This window comes from Pristiophorus japonicus, chromosome 1 (assembly GCF_044704955.1).
Source record: "Pristiophorus japonicus isolate sPriJap1 chromosome 1, sPriJap1.hap1, whole genome shotgun sequence".
NCBI lineage: Eukaryota > Metazoa > Chordata > Chondrichthyes > Pristiophoridae > Pristiophorus > Pristiophorus japonicus.
In genome coordinates this window covers 527,661,530-527,685,816 of record NC_091977.1, presented here as the reverse complement: position 1 = coordinate 527,685,816, position 24,287 = coordinate 527,661,530, and the positions used below count along the sequence as shown (strand labels likewise).

Genomic DNA, 24,287 nt, shown 5'->3' with positions numbered 1-24,287 from the left:
CCCCTCGTTCTGGACGCCTAATTTGTAACCTGCGCCTGATTTTTTAATGTGTAGAACAGGTATTTTCAGTTCTACAAAAATCTTCACTTGCTCCATTCTACTTTAGTTTGGAGTACGTTTTCACTGTGGAAACTTTGAAATCAGGCGTCAGTGGCCGGACACGCCCCCTTTTGAAGAAAAAATTCTGTTCTAAAGTAGAACTGTTCTACCTGACTAGAACTGCAGAAAAAAAAAATGTGGAGAATTGCGATTTCTAAGATAGTCCGTTCTCCACCAGTTGCTCCTAAAAATCAGGCGCAAATCATGTGGAAACTTGGGCCCCATGAGTGGAGATTTGGGCTATTTGTCCAACTCCTACCCAGCGAATGTCCTTCAAACTCTTACGCCTGGTAAAAGCAGATGTAAGACCTGCTTTTACCAGCGTAAGAGTTTTAAAAGATAGAAAAATTTAATTTTATATTAAAAATCCTGTCCATTAAGGTAAGTTTATATTTAACCCTATTAAAACATATTTTAAAAAATTCAAAAAAATGCAAACATTTCTAAAACATTTAATTTAATTCAATTTCAATAAATTTTAAACATTTGAGGTGTTTTTTTAATTTATGTATTGTGTTTCTGTGTTTTGGGGGCATGCTCATTGATGGTAATGGGAATTAATTGTCAATGAGAATACTACATTCTGATTGGTGGTCCAGGGCCCGCCCACGTAATCCCAGGATGCGCTTAAATTCAGTCGGAGGCTGTCAGCCGCAATTACTCCAATTCCTTGCCTTCCCCACAAGGCTATATACCTGGCAAAATGTTGTAATCTGCTCATTACATATTCTGTGAAAACCACAAAGAAATAAATGTGAACAATGCCAAGGAAGGAGGTTGAAGGGTTTTGGACATTTCCATATTTAACCAAAACACCGGTTTTCAGGAATCTAAAGTCTGGGCTAGAAACCATACATTCTGCTAAAAGAGCTGAGTTTGGTTAAAAGTATTCGTTCAATAAAGGAACTGCTAAACTGACTGTTCAAGGAACCTTGCTGGTCATTGGGCCCAACAGGTCCATGCCAGTGTTTATACTCCACATGAAACTCCCCCCACTCTATTTCATCTCACACTGTCAGCATATCCTGCTATTCCTTTCCACATCTTGCACTTATCTAACTTCCTCATAAATGTATCTATACTGTTTGCCTCAACCACTCCCTGGGGCAGTGAGTTCCACATTCTCACCATTCTCTGGGTAAAGAGGTTTCTCCCGAACTCCTTATTGGATTTATTAGTGACCATCTTACATTTATTTAATGCCTTTCACAACTATCGGACATCCCAAAGCTTTACAGCCAATGAAGTACTTTTTCAAGTGTAGTGACTGGTGTAATGTAGGAAACGCAGCAGAAACTTTGCGCTCAACAACTCCCACAGACAGCAATGTGATAATGACCAGATAATTTGCTTTAATGATGTTGATTGAGGGATAAATATTGGCCAGGGCACTGGGGATAACTCCCCTGCTCTTCTTCGAAATAGTGTCGTGGGATCTTTTACATCCGCCCGAGAGAGCAGACATCTCAGTTTAATGTCTCATCCAAAAGACAGCACCTCCGACAGTGCAACACTCTCCTTAGCACTGCACTGGAGCTTCAGCCTGGGTTTTTGTGCTCAATTCCCTGGAGTGGAGACTTGAACCCACAACCTTCTGACTCAGAGGCGAGAGTGCTACCCACTGAGCCACTGGCACAGACATTGAGCAGGTCACCCCTAAGCGTTCTCGTTTCTAGACCTTTCTCTTGTCCACCTATAAAACATTCTCAAGTTTCATCTTTTAGATTGAGCTTTTCACCAACCCTCTTAATCTTTTCCTTCCTTAGCATCTGCATGCTCCATTATTTCAACTTTTTAAAGCGCGTTAGGGCATCTTTATGTTCATGGTGTGGTATAAATTAAAGTTGTGTTGTCTGAGTAAATATCTAAGGGCTGACTGAGTGTAACATAACTGTCAGCTGTATATGTCAATAAGTAGAGTGGGTCTTCAATCTTTTTCTTTTGACGTATTATGTTCTTCATTGCTTCCATGCCTTTGTTGCCTCTAGACTTGACTACTCCAGCGCACTCCTGGCTGGCCTCCCACATTCTACCCGACTTAAACTAGAGGTGATCCAAAACTCGGCTGCCCGTGTCCTAACTCGCACCAAGTCCCATTCATCCATCATTATCTTCATAGGCAATCCCTCGGAATCGAGAAAGACTTGCTTCCACTCCTGAAGTGAGTTCTTTAGTGGTTGAACAGTCCAATACGAGAGCCACAGACTCTGTCACAGGTGGGACAGCTATTCGCTGAGGGAAGGGTTGAGTGGGACTGGTTTGCCATGCGCTCCTTCCACTGCCTGCGCTTGACCTCTTCACGCTCTCGGCGTTGAGATTCAAAGAGCTTAATGCCCTCCCGGATGCACTTTCTCCACCTAGGGCGATCTTCAGCAGGGACTCCCAGGTATCAGTGGGGATGTCGCACTTTATCAGGGAGGCTTTGAGGATGTCCTTGTGACGTTTCCATTGCCGTGAAGGAGCTCCGCATAAAGCATTCGCTTCGGGAGTCTCGTGTCAGGCATGCGAACCATGTGGCCTGCCCAGCGAAGCTGATCGAGTGTGGTCAGTGCTTCAAGCTGGGGATGTTAGCCTGGATGAGGACACTAATGTTAGTGTGCCTTTCCTCCCAGGGGATTTTCAGGATCTTGTGGAGACATCGTTGGTGATATATCTCCAGCGACTTGAGGTATCTTCTGTACATCGCCCATGCCTCTGATCCAAACAAGAGGGCGGGTATTACTACAGCTTTGTAGACCGTGAGCTTGGTGGTAGATTTGAGGGTAGCTCGCTGACCTACATTGGCTCCCGGTTAAGCAACGCCTTGATTTCAAAATTCTCATCCTTATTTTCAAATCCCTCCATGGCCTCGACCCACCCAATCTCCTCCAGCCCCACAACCCCCTGAGATGGCTCCTCTAATTATGCCCTCTTGAGCGTCTCTGATTATAATCGCTCAACCATTGGTGCCCGTGCCTTCTGTTGCCTAGGTCCCAAGTTCTGGAACTCCCTGCCTAAACCGCTCTGCCTCTCTTTCCTCCTTCAAGTGCTGCTTAAAAGCTACCTCTTTGACCAAGCTTTTGATCACCTATCCTAATTTCAGAGAATAACAGTTCAGAGATGGTTCACTAGATTGATTCCAGAGATGAGGGCTTTGACTTATGAGGAAAGGTTGAGTAGGTTGGGCGTCTACTCATTGAAATTCAGAAGAATGAGAGGTAATCTTATCGAAACGTATAAGATTATGAGGGGACTTGACAAGGTGGATGCAGAGAAGATGTTTCCACTGATGGGGGAGACTAGAACTAGGGGGCATAATCTTAGAATAAGGGGCCGCCCATTTAAAACTGAGATGAGCAGAAATGTCTTCTCTCAGAGGATTGTGAATTTGTGGAATTCGCTGCCTCAGAGAGCTGTGGAAGCTGGGTCAGTGAATAAATTTAAGACAGAGGTAGACAGTTTCTTAACCAATAAGGGAATAAGGGGTTATGGGGAACGGGCAGGGAAGTGGACCTGAGTCCATGATCGGATCAGCCATGATCGTATTAAATGGCGGAACAGGCTTGAGGGGCCATATGGCCTACTCCTGCTCCTATTTCTTATGTTCTTATGTTCTTAAGTTCTACTTATGCGGCTGGGTGTCAATTTTTAAAAATCTCATAATACTCCTGTGAAGTGCCTTGGGAAATTTCACTACGTTAAAGGTGCTATATAAATCCAAGTTGTTGTTGTTGTAAAATCTGATCGTCATGTTCAAAAGTTTCGGCAAAGTCTGTGGAAGTTCTGGGGGCAAGATCTTACCGCACTTCAACCAAGCCAAGAGTCTTTGAACGCAACGCTAAAAATACCATCACTCTGGGCTTGAAAGCCCAAAATGGAGGAAATATTCACCTGCTGTTAGGCGTCTGAGTAAATGCCACATTTTTGCAGATGAAAGTAATGCATGTCTAAGCTGTGTCATTACATTAGCTTTTTGAGGTATTAATTCTGGGACTTCACTTCAAATGTCATCTCGTGTCGGTGTCAATTTGCATAATTGTAATTATACTCGTTTGAGTGGATGGGCCCCGGTTGCCTAGTGAAGGCGGAGAGGAAATTATTTCACCAAAGAACTGACTGTTTGTCACGACAAATTAAATAAAGATGTAATAGTTAAACTCCTTTGTGTCTGTTAATTACCATTACATACAAGTACAGCGTTGTGCTCTTGCTCCTGAAAACTGGCTTCTGATGGTCCAAATTTATTCAACTTCCAGCATTTAATCCCTTGACCAGTGCCATTAATTAATATTTCTCTAGGCACTGATATCTTATCCTACGTTTGGTTTGAAACATTAAAAATTCCCCACGTGTGGTAATCTCTAAAGGAAGCAATGTGGTTGACTCTTAACTGCCCTCTGAAATGACCGAGCAAGCCACTCACTTGGAACAAGCCACTATGAAAAAATACAGTTAGAATCAAACCCAAACGGGCCACCCAGCATTGACCGAGGCACATGGTTCAGAGCTAAAGGCACACCCAGCCCAGTCGACACTGCAAAGTCCCCCTCACTAACATCTAGGGACTTGTGCCAAATGTGGGAGAGCTGTCCCACAGACTAGTAAAGCAACAGCCTGATATAGTCATACTGATATGGCCTTGCCCCTCCCTATCTCTGTAATCTTTTTCAGCCTCACAATCCCACAGGATGTCTGCGTCTTCTAATTCTGCCCTCTTGTGCATCCCTGCTTATACTCGGCTACCCGTGTCCTAACTTGCACCAATACCCGCTCACCCTTCACCTCTGTGCTCGCTAACCTACTTCGGCTCCAGGTTAAGCAACGCTTTGATTTCAAAATTCTCATCCTTGTTTTCAAATCCCTCCATGACCTCACCCCTCCCTATCTCTGTCATCTCCTCCGGCCCCACAAACCCCCAAGATGTCTGCGTCCTCTAATTCTGCCCTCTTGTGCATCCCTGCTTATAATCGCTCAACCATTGGTGGCTGTGCCTTCAGCTGTCTGAGCCCTAAGCTCTGGAACTCCCTCCCTAAACCTCTTCACCTCTCTACCTCTCCTTCCGCCTTTAAGACGATCCTTAAAACCTACCTCTTTAAACAAGCTTTTGGTCATCTGCCTTCATTTCTTCTTCTGTGGCTCGGTGTCAAATTTATCTGTTTTGTCTTGTAACACTGTTGTGAAGTGCCTTGGGACACTATATAAATAAAAATTATTATTATTTACTCGCAGAATCATACCTTTCAGCCAATGTTCCAGACTCCTCCATCACCATCCCTGGGTATGTCCTGTCCCACTGGCTGGAGAGACCCACCAGAGGTGGTGGCACAGGGCTATAAAGCTGGGTGGGAGTGGCCCTGGGAGTCCTCAACATTGACTCCGGACCCCATGAAGTCTCATGGCATCAGGTCAAACATGGGCAAGGAAACCACCTGCTGATTACCACCTACCGCCCTCTCTGAGCTGATGAATCAGTACTCCTCCATGTTAAAAACCACTTGGAACATAAGAACTTAAGAGTACAACGTAGCCAAGTTAGCTGACGATACAAAGCTGGGAGGAAAAGCAATGTGTGAGGAGGACACAAAAATTTGCAAAAAGACATCGGCAGGCTAAGTGAGTGGGCAAATATTTGGCAGATGGAGTATAATGTTGGAAAGTGTGAGATCATGCACTTTGGCAGAAAAAATCAAAGAGCAAGTTATTATTTAAATGGAGAAAGATTGCAAAGTGCCTTGGAGTACTTGTGCAGGAAACACAAAAGGATAGTATGCAGGTACAGCAAGTGATCAGGAAGGCCAATGGAATCTTGGCCTTTATTGCAAAGGGGATGGAGTATAAAAGCAGAAAGTCTTGCTACAGATTTATAAGGTATTGGTCAGGCCACACCTGGAATACTGCGTGCAGTTTTGGTTTCCATATTTACGAAAGGATATACTTGCTTTGGAGGCAGTTCAGAGAAGCTTCACTAGGTTGATTCCGGGGATGAGGGGGTTGACTTATGAGGAAAGGTTGAGCAGGTTGGGCCTCTTCTCATTAAAATTCAGAAGAATGAGAGGTGATCTTTTCGAAACGTATAAGATGATAAGGGGGCTTGACAAGGTGGATGCAGAGAGGATGTTTCTACTGATGGGGGAGACTGGAACTAGAGGGCATGATCTTAGAATAAGGGGCCGTCCTTTAAAACAGAGATGAGGAGAAATTTCTTCTCTCAGAGAGTTGGAAATCTGTGGAATTCGCTGCCTCAGAAAGCTGTGGAAGCTGGGACATTGAATAAATTTAAGACAGAAATAGACAGTTTTTAAACGATAAGGGAATAAGGGGTTATAGGGAGCGGGCGGGGAAGTGGAGCTGAGTCCATGATCGGATCAGCCATGAACTTATTGAATGGTGGAGCAGGCTTGAGGGGCCGTATGGCCTACTCCTGCTCCTATTTCTTATGTTCTTATGTAACTTCAGAATTAGGAGCAGGAGCAGACCATATGGCCCTTCTAGCCTGCTCCACCATTCAATAAGATCCTAGCTGATCTTCGGCCTCAACTTCACTTTCCTGCCTGATTCCATATCCCTAGATTCCCTGAGAATCCAAAAATCTATCGATCTCACTCTTGAATATACTGAACGACTCAACATCCACAGCCCTTTCAAGTAAAGAATTCCAAGGATTCAAACACCTCTGAACGAAGAAATTCCTCTTCATCTCAGTCTTAAATGGCCGACCCCTTATCCCGAGACTATGGGCTGAATTTTCATAGAAACATAGAAAATAGGTGTAGGAGTAGGCCATTCGGCCCTTCGAGCCTGCACCGCCATTCAACGAGTTCATGGCTGAACATGCAACTTCAGTACCCCATTCCTGCTTTCTCGCCATACCCCTTGATCCCCCTAGTAGTAAGGACTAATCGAACTCCTTTTTGAATATATTTAGTGAATTGGCCTCAACAACTTTCTGTGGTAGAGAATTCCACAGGTTCACCACTCTCTGGGTGAAGAAGTTTCTCCTCATCTCGGTTCGAAATGGCTTACCCCTTATCCTTAGACTGTGACCTCTGGTTCTGTACTTCCCCAACATTGGGAACATTCTTCCTGCATCTAACCTGTCTAAACCCATCAGAATTTTAAATGTTTCTATGAGATCCCCTCTCATTCTTCTGAACTCCAGTGAATACAAGCCCAGTTGATCCAGTCTTTCTTGATATGTCAGTCCCGCCATCCCGGGAATCAGTCTGGTGAACCTTCGCTGCACTCCCTCAATAGCAAGAATGTCCTTCCTCAAGTTAGGAGACCAAAACTGTACACAATACTCCAGGTGTGGCCTCACCAAGCCCTGTACAATTGTATAACACCTCCCTGTCCCTGTACTCAAATCCCCTCACTATGAAGGCCAAGATGCCATTTGCTTTCTTAACCGTCTGCTGTACCTGCATGCCATCCTTCAATGACTGATGCACCATGACACCCAGATCTCGTTGCAGCTCCCCTTTTCCTAATCTGTCACCATTCAGATAATAGTCTGTCTCTCTGTTTTTACCAACAAAGTGGATAACCTTACATTTATCCACATTATACTTCACCTGCCATGCATTTGCCCACACACCTAACCTATCCAAGTCACTCTGTAGCCTCATAGCATCCTCCTCGCAGCTCACACTGCCACCCAACTTAGTGTCATCCGCAAATTTGCAGATACTACATTTAATCCCCTCGTCTAAATCATTAATGTACAATGTAAACAGCTGGGGCCCCAGCTCAGAACCTTGCGGTACCCCACTAGTCACTGCCTGCCATTCTGAAAAGTACCCATTTACTCCTACTCTTTGCTTCCTGTCTGCCAACCAGTTCTCAATCCACATCAGCACACTACCCCCAATCCCATGTGCTTTAACGTTGCACATTAATCTCTTGTGTGGGACTTTGTCGAAAGCCTTCTGAAAGTCCAAATATACCACATCAACTGGTTCTCCCTTGTCCACTCTACTGGAAACATCCTCAAAAAATTCCAGAAGATTTGTCAAGTATAATTTCCCTTTCACAAATCCATGCTGACTTGGACCTATCATGTCACCTCTTTCCAAATGCGCTGCTATGACATCTTTAATAATTGATTCCATCATTTTACCCACTACTGATGTCAGGCTGACCGGTCTATAATTCCCTGTTTTCTCTTTCCCTCCTTTTTTAAAAAGTGGGGTTACATTGGCTAACCTCCATTCCATAGGAACTGATCTAGTGCCTATGGAATGTTGGAAAATGACTGTCAATGCATCCGCTTTTTCGAAGGCCACCTCCTTAAGTACTCTGGGATGCAGTCCATCAGGCCCTGGGGATTTATCGGCCTTCAATCCCATCAATTTCCCCAACACAATTTCCTGACTAATAAGGATTTCCCTCAGTTCCTCCTCCTTACTCGACCCTCCGACCCCTTTTATATCCGGAAGGTTGTTTGTGTCCTCCTCAGTGAACACCGAACCAAAGTACTTGTTCAATTGGTCCGCCATTTCTTTGTTCCCCGTTATGACTTCCCCTGATTCTGACTGCAGGGGACCTACGTTTGGCTTTACTAACCTTTTTCTCTTTACATATCTATAGAAACTTTTGCTATTCCGTCTTAATGTTCCCTGCAAGCTTCCTCTCGTACTCTATTTTCCCTGCCCTAATCAAACCCTTTGTCCTCCTCCGCTGAGTTCTAAATTTCTCCCAGTCCTCCGGTTCACTGCTATTTCTGGCCAATTTGTATGCCACTTCCTTGGCTTTAATACTATCTCTGATTTCCCTTGATAGCCACGGTTGAGCCACCTTCCCTTTTGTATTTTTACGCCAGACAGGGATGTACAATTGTTATAGTTCATCCATGCGGTCTCTAAATGTCTGCCATTGCCCATCCACAGTCAACCCCTATTCTGTGGCGAATTTTGACGTATGCTGTGTTTTTTGGAGCAGACTAAAATCTGCAAGTTTTGACAAAGTTTCTGCGCCATCCAAAACTACTTACGACAGATTTTTTTAGTTCCTGATTTTTTGATGTCACTGGGGATGCCGGCTGCGCCATTTCTGGCCATTTAAGTGAGTTTGGTCAACTAGGATTTTTTTTAAAACAGCGCAGTGCCCCGTTCTGAAGAACCTTACCTGAACTTAAGAAAATCGCCGCAGAGAAGAGAAAATTGGTGCAGAGAAAACACCATTGTTTTAGCAGAGCTGAAGACACGGCATCGAGGGCAGGGGGCCATTCGGGCCGGGATAGCAGTGGCACCGATGGCTCTGACTGTAAATCCATGTAAGCCACTGCGGAAAACTATTAGGTACATTGGTGCACTACAGGTATAATTAAGAAAACCTCCGTGATGCTTTTGAGATGTCACAACCAGTCTTTCTGCCATATCTTTCTGGCCAGTTACATCCTCCATATTATATTCACTTCACCGGGTCATGGTTGAGTTTACAAAGAGACAAATTAATTTTCATTCGGCTCTTGGAATGCTTACACCTGGTATGAAAGTAGACGTTCTTGGGGCGAGAAAAATCAGCAATGACACGACACGATTGATTCAGCGGCACCAGGGGCCGGGGGCGGAGGGCCATTCATCCCGGGATAGCAGCGGCAGTGAGGAGGTGGCGGGGGGGGGCAGAGGGCCATTCGGCCCGGGATAGCAGTGGCGGGCGGGGGGGTGGGTGGGTGGGTTGCGGAGGGCCATTTGACCCAGGATAGCAGCGGCAAGGGGGATGGGGGGCCTTTTGGCCAGGGAAAGTAGCTGCGGGAGTGGGGCGGGGATGGGGGCGGAGGGCCTTTCGGCCCAGGATAGCAGTGACGGGGGGCTCTACGATTACTTATGTCTTGTGTATGTTTCACTTTGCAGCCTCAGCCCACACCTGAAGTACTGCGCGCAGTTTTGGTTTCCATATTCACGAAAGGATATACTTGCTTTGGAGGCAATTCAGAGAAGGTTCACTCGTTTGATTTCGGGGATGAGAGGGTTGACTAATGAGGAAAGGTTGAGTTGGTTGGGCCTCTATTCATTGGAATTCAGAAGAATGAGAGGTGATCTTATCGAAATATATAAGATTATGAGGAGGTTCGACAAGGTGAATGCAGAGAGGATGTTTCCACTGATGGGGGAGACTGGAACTAGAGGACATGATCTTAGAATAAGGAGCCACCCATTTAAAACTGAGATGAGGAGCAATTTCTTCTCAGAGGGTTGTAAATCTGTGGAACTCGTTGCCTCAGTGAGCTGTGGAAGCTGGGTCATTGAATAAATTTAAGACAGAGATAGACAGTTTCTTAAATGATAAGGGGATAAGGGGTTTTGGGGAGCGGGCAAGGGAGTAGACCTAAGTCCATGATCGGATCAGCCATGATCGTATTAAATGGCGGAGCAGGCTCAAGGGGCCGTATGGCCTACTCCTGCTCCTATTTCTTGTGTTCTTATGTTCATATGTTCTACAAAGATGGGTGGGAAAGCAAATTGTGAGGTGGACATAAAAAAATCTGCAAAGCAATAGAGACAGTCTAAGTGAGTGGGCAAACATTTGGCAGATGGAGTATAATGTGGGAAAATGTGAGGTTATCCACTTTGGCAGAAAAAATAGAAAAGCAAATTATAATTTAAATGGAGAAAAATTGCAAAGTGCTGAAGTACAGAGGGACCTGGGAGTCCTTGTGCATGAAACACTAAAAGTGAGTATGCAGGTACAGTAAGTAATCAGGAAGGCAAATGGAATGTTGGCCTTTATTACAAGGAGGATAGAGTATAAAAGCAGAGAAATCCTGTTACAACTGTACAGGGTATTGATGAGACCACACCTACAATACTGCGTGCAGCTTTGGTCTCTGTATTTAAGGAAGGGTAGACAGGTTGTACCTCCCTTCTGCGGAACCCTCTTTGAATATATTTAATGTGGAGATGGACAGATTTTTGAACGATAAGGGAGTGAAGGGTTTTGGGGAGCGGGCAGGGAAGTGGAGCTGAGCACAAAATCAGATCAGCCATGATCTTATTAAATGGCGGAGCAGGCTCGAGAAGCCAAATGGCCTACTCTTATATCTTATTTTCTTAATGTATGCTACTGCTTTTCTTCAAAGTTTACATTCACTGGTGATGTGTAATGAGAAAGGACTAATTAGCAATCTTATTGTGCGAGGCCCCTTGGGACCAACATTTACTTTCGCCACTCTTTTCCTTTTTATATACCTGTAGAAACTCTTATGATCTGTTTTTATATTTTATGCTAGTTTACTTTCATAATCTATCTTCCTTCTCTTTATCATTTTTTTTTAGTCGTTCTTTGCTGGCTTTTAAAAGTTTCCTAATCCTCTGGCCTCCCACTCGTCTTGGCCACATTGTATGCCCTTGTTTTCAATTTGATACCATCCCTTATTTCCTTAGTTAGCCACCGATGGTTACCCCTTCTCTTACAGTCTTTCCTTCTCATTGGGATATATTTTGGTTGCACATTATGAAATATCTCCTTAAATGTCTACCACTGCTCATCAACCGTCCCATATGTTAAACTATTTTCCCAGTCCATTTTTTACAACTCTGCCTCATACCTTTGTAGTCTCCTTTATTTAAGCTTAGGACACTCGTTTGAGAACCAACTTTCTCACCCTCCAACTGAATTTGAAATTCAACCTTGTTATGGTCATTCATTCCTGGAGGATCTTTTACTGCAAGATCATTTATTAATCCTGTCTCATTACACAGTACCAGCTCTAAGACAGCCTGCTCCCTGGTTGGTTCCGCAACATACTATTCAAGGAAACTACCCCGGATACACTCTATGAACTCTTCCTGAAGGCTACCCTGGCCAATTTGCTTTGTTCAATCAATATGAAGGTTAAAATCGCCTATGATTATTGCCGTTCCTTTATTACAAGTCGACATTATTTCTTGTTTTATACTCCGTCCAACAGTACCTACTGTTAGAGGGCATATAGACTACGCCCACCAGCGACTTTTTCCCCTTATTATTCCTTATCTCCACCCAAACTGATTCAACATCTTGCATGTGGAGGCGAGCCGCCTTCTTGTCCTGCTGCAGTCCGTGGGGTGAAGGTACTGTTATGATTTGACCCAGGCATGAGAAAGGTTGAATGTTAAGCTCCGGCTGCTACATTTTTGCGATGAACAGTCTTTGCTTCTGTCTCTCCGCCTCTCCACCTCTCCTTCCTCCTTTAAGGTGCTCATTAAAACCTACCGCTTTGACCCAGCTATTGGTCACCTGTGCTAATATGTCGCTCGGTGACAAGTTTTGATGGCCCTGCGAAGCACCCCGGGACGTTAAAGCCTTATCTAAAAGTTGTTTTTGGAAAGGGAGTGGAGTATGTTTCTCAAGGTAGATGTGACAATCAATAAAACAAGTCACCCAGCACATTGAAAAATTCTCTGAGGATTTAGAAAGATCTTAATGGGAAGCGGCATGAGGAAGAAAAATTGGCTGGTACTGGCAGCTTGTGTTATTCCGAGACTTGTGCATCGTGTTGGCAGCTCACTGTTGTGACTGGTAATAATGATAATCTGACTCTTTTTTCTCTCTATCTCTTTGAAGTTCTTTGTATTAAATCAAATGCCTGAATATTTAGTCGGGGCTGTCAGCTGAGTGGCTACTGAAGCCTTTAGCAACTCAAGCACATTATCAGCTTGTCAACAATATTCAAGAGTTTAATACAGACTGAACTAATCTATCTGCCTCAGACTCCCACCACGGCATTTTCCGAGCTTTAATATCTCCCTTGAATTGATTTGCTGAGTTTTATTTTGCGCTCACTGTCCATTCTTGTAAAGAAAATATTGGTCATTGTAAAACAAATATCCATAACCTTTACTGCACTTTATTACTGTGGTTCCTTGTCAATGCCTTTATAGGCCTATTCCAGTACAGCTGAATAGGTCTGACAAGTACTGGGAGCAGAATAAGGGATTGAAATAAATACTCAAACAAAACTGGGCAGGTAGGTCTCTGTGAGTGTCTCTCTGTGTAATATATATGGACCTATTATTTTACATTCCATTTCTATTTTGTAGGAATGATGGATATTCGGCTCAATATCGTGTGAATTTTTTTTCCCCCTGCTTTTCTTTTCCCTACAATCTCTGGAACAAATACAAACTCCAACAGGACGTGTATTTGGCCTGTCATTGTTTAAAACCCCGATACTTTGTTCACCAGCACCACCCGATCCTGTGACCTCTATTACCAAGAAGGATAAAAGGCCCAAAAGCATGGAGCGTAGGAACAGGAAGAGTCCATTTAGCCCCTCATGCCTGGAACGCCATTCAATGAGATGATGCTGGGAAATAGCAGCCAACATTCACGCAGCTGGTATCAACTCACTATCCAGATGGACGGAATGGTGGGACGCATGCATAGAGAACCAACACCTCATCACTGACCCAACAACATAGGTCCCTGGCTTCGACCTCTCTCGAAGAAAGGAAGAAAGGAAGAAAGGAAGGAAGGACTTGAATTTATATAGCGCCTTTCATGGCCACCGGATGTCTCAAAGCACTTTACAGCCAATGAAGTAATTTTGGAGTGTAGTCACTGTTGTAATGTAGGAAACACGGCAGCCAAATTGCGCACAGCTCCCACAAACAGCAATGTGATAATGACCAGATGTTGATTGAGGGATAAATATTGGTCAGGAACTCCCCTTCTCTTCTTCGGAATATTGCCATGGGATCTTTTACGTCTACCTGAGAGCAGACGGGACCTCGGTTTAACATCTCATCCCTCAGCACTGCACTGGAATGTCAGCCTAGATTTTTTGTGCTCAAGTCCCTGGGCGTGGGACTTGAACCCAGAAACTTTCTGACTCAGAGGTAACAGAGGACGGCGCTCGACCAGATCTGCACAGGGCATGGACGATGCGGCCACCTGCTCCACCAGTGGAAGATGAGGGACGGCCCAAAGTGTGACAGTGGTCATGAGTCCCAGACCATGGAACACATCGCATCAACCTGCCCACTGAGATCTGTTGTGGGAGGCACCTCATTTCTCCACTCGGCATCTCAGGAGGCCGTCGAATGGACAGCCAAACTAGACATCCCATCATCATCATCATCATAGACAGTCGCTCGAAATCAAGGAAGACTTTCTTCCACTCTAAAAGTGAGTTCTCAGGTGGCTGCACAGTCCAATACGGGAATTACAGTCTCTGTCACAGGTGAGACAGACAGTGGCTGGAGGAAAGGGTGGGTGGGGGAGCCTGGTTTGCCGCACGCTCCTTCCACTGCCTGTGCTTGTTTTCTGCATGCCCTCGGCGACGAGACTCAAGGGGCTCAGCACCCTCCCGGATGCTCTTCCTCCATTGAGGGCGGTCTTTGGCCAGGGACTCCCAGGTGTCGGTGGGGATGTTGAACTTTATCAAGGAGGCTTTGAGGATGTCCTTGAAATGTTTCCTCTGCCCACCTGGGGCTCGCTTGCCGTGTAGGAGTTTCGAGTAGAACACTTGCTTTGGTAATCTTGTGTCAGGCATGCGGACAATGTGGCCCACCCAATGGAGCTGGTCGACTGTGGTCAGTGCTTCGATGCTGAGGATCCCATTATGAGCTTTTCCCATCATACGAAACAACAATGAGATCATAACTAATCTGTGACCTATCTCCACATACACCTCCAAAGTCCCCCTCCAAGTAAGACAGCCAGTCAATCTGATCGTGTCTGGCCAAAGTGGAGTTGAGGAGCGTTTAAGGAGGCAGTGCACTAGGTTTTACCTCCATTTCCCCTGAAAGAATATAAAGGAAATACAGGTCATACAGCCCACCCCAAAGGTCAACCAGAAGATATGGGCCGAGATAGCCAAGGTGGTCTCGTCGGCAACCAACGAGGTGCGTGAGGGCAACCAATGCTGTAAGCGATGGAATGGCCTTGTTGGATCCGCAGTGTATAAGGTTGTTCTTCTTAGAACAGAGAAATGTAAGAGAAAATTTGATAGAGGTGTTTAAAGTCAAGGATTTAGATAGAGTAAATTAAGAGAAACAGTTTCCAATGGCTGATGGGTTGATAACGAGAGGGCACAGACTTAAGGTGATTGACCAAAGAAGCAGAGGTGACACGAGGAGAAACTTTTTTTACACAATGAGTGGGTAGGATTTGGAAAGGACTGCCTGATAGGGTGGTGGATACAGATAAGTAGCCTTCAAAGGGTAATTGGTTAAATAGTTGAAGGTGAAAACATTTCAGGGATATGGGGGAATGTATAGGGGAGTGGGACCAACTGGATTGCTCTTTGAAAGAGCCGATGCAGACTCGATGGGCTAAAGGGCCTCCTTCAGTACTCGATTATTCTATGATTATATAAGTACATTTTACCCACGGAGCAATAGAGCAGCTCCATCAGCTACTGTATCAGAACCTGGAGCTATTCTCACCTGCCCGCACTGCATTCTCTGTGGCTATGAAGGTGACGACTGCACTCAAGCTGTACAGCATAGGTTCATTCATGGAATGATATGGCACAGAAGGAGGCAATTCGGCCCATCGGGCCTGTGCCGGATTCCAGGCAGCTAGGCCGCAGTATAAAAATATCATGGGGGGTCAACATTGACCAGAAATGTAACTGAACCAGCTATATAAATACTATGGCAACAAGAGCGGGCCAGAGGCTGGGTCTTCTGCGGGCGAGTGTCTCACCTCCTGACTCCACAAAGCCTTTCCACCATCTACAAAGCACAAGTCAGGAGTGTGATGGAATACTCTCCACTTGCCTGGATGAGTGCAGCTCCAACACTCAAGAAGCTCGACACCATCCAGGACAAAACAGCCCGCTTGATTTGCACCCCATCCACCACCTTAAACATTCACTCCCTCCTACACCAACCAATGCTTCTTCACCATCATCTCCCAAACCCGCGATCTCTACCACATAGAAGGTCAAGGGCAACAGGCGCATGGGAACACCATCACCTGCGAGTTCCCCTCCAAGGTACACACTGTTTTTATTCATTCCTGGGGTGTGGGCGTCGCTGGCAAGGCCAGCATTTATTGCCCATCCCGAACTGCCCTTGAGAAGGTGGTGGTGAGCCGTCACCTTGAACCTCGAGAGCAGACGGTGCCTCGATTTAACGTCTCATCTGAAAGACGCACCTCCAACAGTGCAGTGCTCTCTCCGTATGGCACTGGATTGCCAGCCTGGATTTCTGTGCTCAAGTCTCTGGAGTGGCACCTCAACCCACGACCTTCAGAGGCAGCTACCCACTGAGCCATGGCTGTCTAGAGCTCTCATTGCCTTGCAGATAGACAAAGTGAGTCATTGCTGTGGTCTCTATGAGGGGTCAGGTTCCCTTCTGACCAACTTGAGCGGTTCGAATCGCTCCCACTCCCTTGGGTTCTGTACTCTGGATTTATTTGGGGGGGTGTGACAAAAGTGCAAAGGACACTGGTTTGATGCAAAAGAACTTTGGTTTTATTACAGTCAAAGTAATACAGGCTTATTACTCTAGTAAGAAAATACAAGGTCAAACTTACAATCACTCTAATAAAGAACCATGCACTACACATTCAAAGGGGGTTACAGTAAATTATATGTCCCAATACCTAATTCTAGCTAGGTTAGACTCCAGGGCAGGCTGGACTATGCTTACCAATCCTTTTGTTAGTCAATGGTAGATCGCGGTTGTTTTTCCCTTGACACCATGTTGACTGTGGTCGGTCGCTGCTGCGATGGTGATGTTCTTCCTTCCTTCAGGACTTCAGGACTTTGAGGCTGGAAAAGTTAGTTTACAACTGTCGCATTTGTTTCTCTCTTTGTCTTGATGACATACTCGCAGTATAGCACCTGATGTAGTATGGCATCTGAGGTAGTAGCAGCCTTGTAGCTACCCAGCAACCTAACCTCTGTTAAAAACAGAGGCCAGTTATACAATTTCAGTGGTTGTGATCTAGGCCCCAAATCTGTTCAAAATCCTTTGTATAATTTTGGCGGGCTTGGTTCTTCTTTGTAATATTTTGTCGGGCTCGTTAAAAGTTGATAAGTTTTGGGTGAGTTGATGTTTGAAAACTGTTTCCTGATGGAAATATTAGTTTGGTAATTGCAATGTCCTTTTGTGCTTAGTCTTTCGCATACAGGCTGGATTGGGTCTCTTTGTGATGTATATGCTGAAATGGTTGTCCAGACCCATGTTGATGGGTAGCTATCTCTGGGTGATTTTGTGATGTTAATATTTCTTGTGGAGAAGGATTTTCGAATACTCATTTTTCCAGACAGGTTAACTTAGTCCTCACACCCAGGTAGCTTCACTTAATTAGACTGTCTCCTGCTAGTTCCGTAGGTCCGCCCACAGCCTTGAGTTTGTCTTTTAAAATCCAAAATTCTATTAAAGTTCGTAGTTTCTTCCATAAGCACTTTAGAGTTCCAAACTTTTCGGTAGATAGTCCCAAATTAAATTTCCTTTCGAATGAGCCCAAACACTGGGGGGTGTTTCTTGTGAATTTTGCATCCCTTCTTTGCTTCCAGGCAAGGAGTGGTAATTGCCTTTACATTATATCATGTAGAATCATGGGGCTAGACTTTCCACTTTTGTGCAGATTGGCCAAAAATGGGCGTTATTTCCAGCGTGGGCAGTAAAAATGACTTTTGAGATTGCCGGATTATCGGCCATTTTCAAAATCCTAACTTTCCATTTTTGAAAATGGGCGTTACCGCGACCGATCTGAAATGGGGGTTAGCGTTAAATTTTTTTGACCTTCTGCCGTGAAGTGTCACCGACCATAGCAACGGCATGGCAACGCTCATTTCCCGCATTTCAGGAGGTCATCATTATATGCGCATAAGAGGAGACAGGGAGAGAGGGAGCAGAGAGGGACTGAACGCATGTGTGGGTGTGGTGTGTGCTTCTTTGGCTGGTGTGGCAGGCAAGAGGGAGATTTATATTTATAGAATTTGAATTGTAAGTGTACTGAGTGACTAAAATCAGATGTGCTGTCTTGCACTTATACCGGGAAGGTTGTACTCAAAGCCTGCAGTCACGGTGTACGTCTTTAGGTAAAGAATGATAATTTTCATTACAATCATGATTACATCTGTCGGTTATGTGTTGTATCAGTCTCTGTGACAGTACCTAGCAATGATATCACGCAATGATCTCATGCCATGTCGTGCTGTTGTTACCTTTTACAGAAGAAGCTTTTGAGCAATAGGGCCGAGCAGAGGCGAACGGGTGGGGGGACACCAGTCATCATCGACCGCACTGACATCGAGGAGCAGGTGCTCGCACTAGTGGGGACCCACCTCCGGTCGGCTATGCAAGCAGCAGCAGAGCCTGATGTGATGCCACGTGAGTAAAGTATACGCCACTGCATGATGCAAAATCAATAGATGTCACACCCACTCATATCTGACCAATATTATATGATAGGTGAATCATAAAATTCTTCTCTAAATATTGATGGCCTCATGGGAATCATTGCAATGCAGAATTTGGTGATGGTCATGAAATGTGATGTTTGTGATGATTTTGATAGCGGTGTTGCTTTTTTCATGTCTAGGCTGTGTGCAGCGCTGGACTCGCCTTGTGACCGAGCACCCACTTCTCCTCTATTAACCTCATTTATGTTTTGCAGCTCAGCCAGCAGCGCGGCCCCATACTGAGCCCAGAGGGTGAGGACACGGGGACGGACTCGCCTGACCTTCCTAAATCTGGTGCTGAGGAGCACCGATTCTTGCCCGTGCATCTGTTGGGTCCCTTCTCAATGGATGACAGTGCCGACTTCGAGGAGCCTGCATCCCCAACCTCCATGATCCATTCAACACTAATGACATCTAGTGCTCCTGTGGCCATCCACCGTGGAGGTACCGGGCCCAAGCACCGTGCCGCAGGGCACCTGAGGTGTCTCCAGTACGGCGCCGACCAAGCAGAGGAGCTCCTTGGCCAGGCGGCTTGGAGTCAGGAGGGGAAGGGAAAAGGGTAGAGGTGGGGAGGAGAAGCGTGGGGGTGGGGGGAAAGGAAAGTGAGGTGCATGGCTGCAGGTGTTGTCTTGGGCAGATTTTTATGTTGTTGGTGCTATTTTGGTGGGAGGGTCGGGGGAGGAGGCGAGGGGGCTACCTTGCTGGTTTGCATTTGTGTTGCTGGAAATGGTGACCAATGTGGTAAATTGTTGTGGGGTGGGGCGGGGGTGTTTTTTTACAATTATAATTATGACTTCACACAAATGGTCGGATTAAATGTTTTTTTATTCAACATAACCTTGTTGCGCATTGTCTCAGATAGCTGCACCGTTACACACTGGTGATTCCGTAACATGAAAGGGTATAATTACACTTAACTGGAATCAACTTTAGCTTTAACTGTCACCAAGGTGATGCACACCATTGATGTATGAGCTGCACATCCAGCAGTATTGCAGCTTTGTAAATAACAACAACGTTCTTTCAAGCAAAGCGCTCATTTATGAGCTGCTGATGTAAGAGTCTTGCAGCTATGTAGCCACCACGGGCCCTTTCCTGCAGTCTAGAGGGGGGGCGGGGGCATGGTTTCAGCATCAGCCTGTTTGCCAGGCCCGAGGTCAGCGTCCACCTCCTCGTCCTCCTCTTCCTCTCTCTCCTGAGGTGAACCATCAGTCCTTCTGGCAATTCTTGTCCCCTCCTGATAGTTAAGTTGTGCAGCATTGAACACACCACCACGAATTGAGCTACCTGCTCAGGGTAGTATTGGAGGTCGCCTCCTGAGTGGTCCAGGCATCTAAGGTGCTGCTTAAGCAGTGCAATGGTTTTCTCAACGATATTGCGAGTGGTTCTATGGCTCTCATTGTAACGCTTCTTGGCTTTAGTGTGGGTGTCACACAGGGGGTTCATCAGCCAGGTGGCGAGGCCATATCCTTTGTCACCAAGCATCCAGCATTGACCGGTAAACATGGTCAATGGCTGACTGGTAAACATGTCAGATACAGTGCTCTCACAGAGGATGTGAGCATCATGGATGCTGCCCGGAAATTTAGCATTCACTGCCATAATTATTTGCTAGTGGTCGACAACGAGTTGCACATTCAGGGTGGAACCCCTTGCGGTTCCTAAAAACTTCGGCATCCTGAAAAGGTGCCCACATTGCGATATGCGTACTGTCTATTGCACCCTGCACCTTGGGGAAGTTAGCAATTCGGTAGAATCCTAAAGCCCTCTCAGTCTGAGCCTCCCTGGTCATGGGGAAGCTGATAAAGTCCATCCTGCGAGCGTAAAGGACTTCAGTGACCTGTCGAATGCAGCAATGTGTGGCATGCTGAGATATAGCGCAAATGTCGCCAGCTGAGGCCTGAAACGAACCCGACGTATAGAACGAAAGTGACCTTGACCTCGATGGACAGTGCGATCCTAATGGTGCTGGCAGGCTGCAGATCTCCCCTGATGAACTGGCATATCTCACTGATAACCTCTTTTTGGAAGCGCAGTCTCCGAAGGCAGGTGTTATCAGACAACTTGAGGTAAGGCTTCTCCCTGTAAGTGCGGGGGTTGTAAGGTCTGGTCCTCATCAGTCTGGCACATCTTAGATTGGGCACATAATGCTGTTGAATATAACTTCTGCCATCTCTCGTCTGCAGCATGTGTGTACTCATTAAGACAGGCTGCGAAATGACAGGCCCCATTCCAATAACTATCAGTATTACGCCAATTGGTCACAAACAATAAATGTCCCCACTCAGACACCTAAAATAAATTCCAATCATCCACAGTATGATAAGATTTTTGTCCAGATGTTCACATCACCTTCAAAGATTTCCAGAGTACATTCAAACTCCCCCAAAACGCCTTTGAAATGAAGCGACCTGCGATTTAGAAAATGGTGTCCATACCGCTGTGTTCGTTCAGGTGAGAGCACCTTTTTCACATTGTTTTTTCTTGGCAGCAATTTTTTCGGTGAGATGTGTGTGAGGTGCCGGAAGTAACGTTGGCCGATTTTCTGGGCAATAGTTTCAGCAAATGTGATCTTTGCGACAAAAAAGAGTGGTCGGGCAGTATTATTAAATCTCGGCGTTAATATGTGCGTTGCTTTCGCCCATTCTGATCTTTCCGCCCAAAAAAAGTGGGCGGGCGGTATTATTTTTTATCAGCGTTACATATATGCTGAAAGTAACGATCAGCGATAAATGACCGAGAAATGGTTGTTAGTTTCCATTTTGTGGCTAAATGGGCAATATATGGGTGTTATACCTCATTTCAGCATTAAAACGGACATTAAGTGGGCGGTATGCATGCAGAAATAATGGAAAATCTAGCCCATGGAATTTTACAGCACAGAAGGAAGCCACTTGGCCCATCACGCCTTGGCAACTACCCACTGAGTTCCATTCCTCTGCCTTCTTAACCTTCTTTGGTCTAATAACACGAGCCTCAGGTTCTTTATCTCCTCGTGACTGAAGCCTCTCGTCTTTGGGATCATCTTAGAGAATCTCTTCATGGCCTTGACATCCTTCCTATAGTAGGGCGTCTGAAACCAGACAGTACCAATACATGTTGTACATCCCTTATTTGGGACTCCCTTATCCGGTACCACCCCTCATCCGGCACCATTCCCAACCACTGGATGTCGCATGTGCAGAACTCCAACATGAACAAATTGAAGTTCTTCCTCGCTGTGACTCCCGCAATCATTGACCTGACCCCGCCATCCACGGCCGCCCCCACCCTGCCCCCCCCACAATCTCTCTGCCGCACTCCCAGCCCCAAGCCACCCAGCCCCAATATCCCCCTTGCTCAGTACCTGTACCATCCAATTTAACGTGACCTCCCCTCGTCCGAAAAAATCCCTTATCCAGCACAGGCCAGGTCCCGAGGGAGTTGGATAAGGGAGGTTCAACCTGTACTATAGATTCGTGTAGCAATGCCTCTTTGGTTTATGCTCTATCCCTCTATGTTTTTTTTTATTCATTGGTTGTGGGCGCCGCTGTCAAGGCCGGCATTTATTGACCGTCCCTAATTGCCCTTGAGAAGGTGTTGGTGAGCCGCCTTCTTGAACCGCTGCAGTCCGTGACGTGAAGGTCTTCCTCGCGGTTTGATACAACTGAGTGGCTTGCTCCGCCATTTCAGAGGGCAGTAAAGATTCAACCACGTTGCTGTGGGTCTGGAGACACATATCGACCAGATCGGGCAACGACGGCAGGTTTCCTTCCCTAACGTGACCTTCCCTCGTCTGGCAAAGTGCCAGTCTCCTTATCTAAGAAAGGATATACTTGCCATGGAGGGAGTGCAGCGAAGGTTCAGCAGACTGATTCCTGGGAAGGCAGGACTGTCGTATGAGGAGAGATTGGATCGACTGGGCCTGTTTTCACTAGAGTTCAGAAGAATGAGAGGAGATCTCGTCGAAACGTGTAAAATTCTGACGGGGTTGGACAGACTGAATGCGGGGAGGATGTTTCCCCTGGCTGGGAAGTCAAGAATAAGGGGTCACAGTCTCAGGATACGGGGTTGAAAATTTAGGACGGAGATGAGAGGAAATTTTTTCACTCAGAGGGTGGTGAACCTGTGGAATTCTCTACCACAGAAGGCTGTGGCAGCCAAGACACTGAATATATTTAAGAGGGAGGTAGATAGATTTCTAGAAACAAAAGTCGTCCAGGGGTATGGGGAAAAGGCGGGAATATGGTGTTGAGATAGAGGAGCAGCCATGATCATATTGAATGGCGGTGCAGAGTCGAAGGGCCGAATGTCCTACTACTGCTCCTATTTTCTATGTTTCTATGTTTCTAATGGACCAGATGGCTTTTTATGACAATCGAGTAGTCTCAACTAGAATTACTAGCTTTTTATTCCAGATTTATATAATTAACTAAATTTTAAATTCACCAGTTGCCGTGGTGAGATTGCGAACCCATCTCTCGGATAATTAGAAATATAGAAACATAGAAAATAGGTGCAGGAGCAGGCCATTCGGCCCTTCGAGCCTGCACCACCATTCAATAAGATCATGGCTGATCATTCACCTCAGTACCCCTTTCCCGTTTTCTCTCCATACCCCTTGATCCCTTTAGCCGTAAGGGCCACATCTAACTCCCTCCCTCAGACCTCCGGATTGCTGGTCCGGTAACACTGTACTACTGTTCTCACTCGTATTGTGTAAAACCCACTTGCTTTTGTTTCACAGCTTTATCAATTTGTCTCCCACTTTTAAAGATTTAAGCATCTGAACTCTGCAGTCTCACTGCTCCTTTACTGAGTTTAATTGGAGTGCTCTCCTCGCCAAGACTGGCTATATTGACATTTGTTTTATGCGCTGAAGTGAAAGATTTACTCTGTGTTAAAACTACATTTAAACTTCCAAACTGGCAGCAATATTGCCCCGATAAAAACAACGTCACAGTACAATGGGGCAGTAAGAATTGCCGATTGTTAAAGTACTTCCTCCCACTCCAACAACAACAACAACTTATATTTATATAGTGCCTTTAATGTAGTGAAACATCTCAAGGCGCTTCACAGGAGTGTTATGAGATTTTAAAAATTTGACACCGAGCCTCACAAGGAGAAATTAGCACAGGTGTCCAAAAGCTTGGTCAAAGAGATAGGTTTTAATGAGCGTCTCGAATGAGGAAAGAGAGGTAGAGAGACAAAGAGGCTTAGGCAGGGAGTTCCAGAGCTTGGGGCCTAGGCAGTTGAAGGCACGGCCACTAATGGTTGAGCAATTATTATAATCAGGGATGCACAAGAGGGCAGAATTCGAGGAGAGCAGACATCTCCGGGGGGTTGTGGGTCTGGAGGAAATTACAGAGATAGGGAGGGGCGAGGCCATGGAGGGATTTGAAAATAAGGATGAGACTTTTGAAATCGAGGCGTTGCTTAATCGGAAGCCAATGTAGCTCAGCGAGCACAGGGGTGATGGGTGAGCGGGACTTGGTGTGAGTTAGGTCACGGGCAGCTGCCTCCCAACACCAATGCTTCTTGCAATAATAAGAAATGTGTTTAAGAACATAAGAAATAGGAGCAGGAGTAGGCCATTTGGCCCCTCGAGCCTGCTCCGCCATTCAATAAGATCATGGCTGATCTGATCATGGACTCAGCTCCAATTCCCTAACCGCTCCCCATAACCCTTCACTCCCATCGCTCAAACACCTGTCTATCTCCGCCTTAAATATATTCAATGACCCAGCCTCCTCAGCTCTCTGGGGCAGAGAATTCCATAGATTTACAACTCTCTGAGTGAAGATATTTCTCCTCATTTTAGTTTTAAATGGTTGGTCCCTTATTCTAAGATCATATCCCCTAGTCTTAGTTTTCCATATGTGGA

General features: G+C 45.7%; 1 long non-coding RNA gene across 1 annotated transcript in view; it reads left to right on the top strand.

The window, feature by feature from the left end:
- Positions 1–18,323, top strand: part of LOC139260616 (uncharacterized) — a 41,690-nt gene extending 23,367 nt beyond the window's left edge. Inside the window, exon 3 of the long non-coding RNA XR_011592822.1 lies at positions 18,194–18,323. This is a non-coding gene — a long non-coding RNA (uncharacterized lncRNA). The remainder of the gene's footprint in view (positions 1–18,193) is intronic.
- The last annotated feature ends 5,964 nt before the right edge of the window (positions 18,324–24,287 follow it).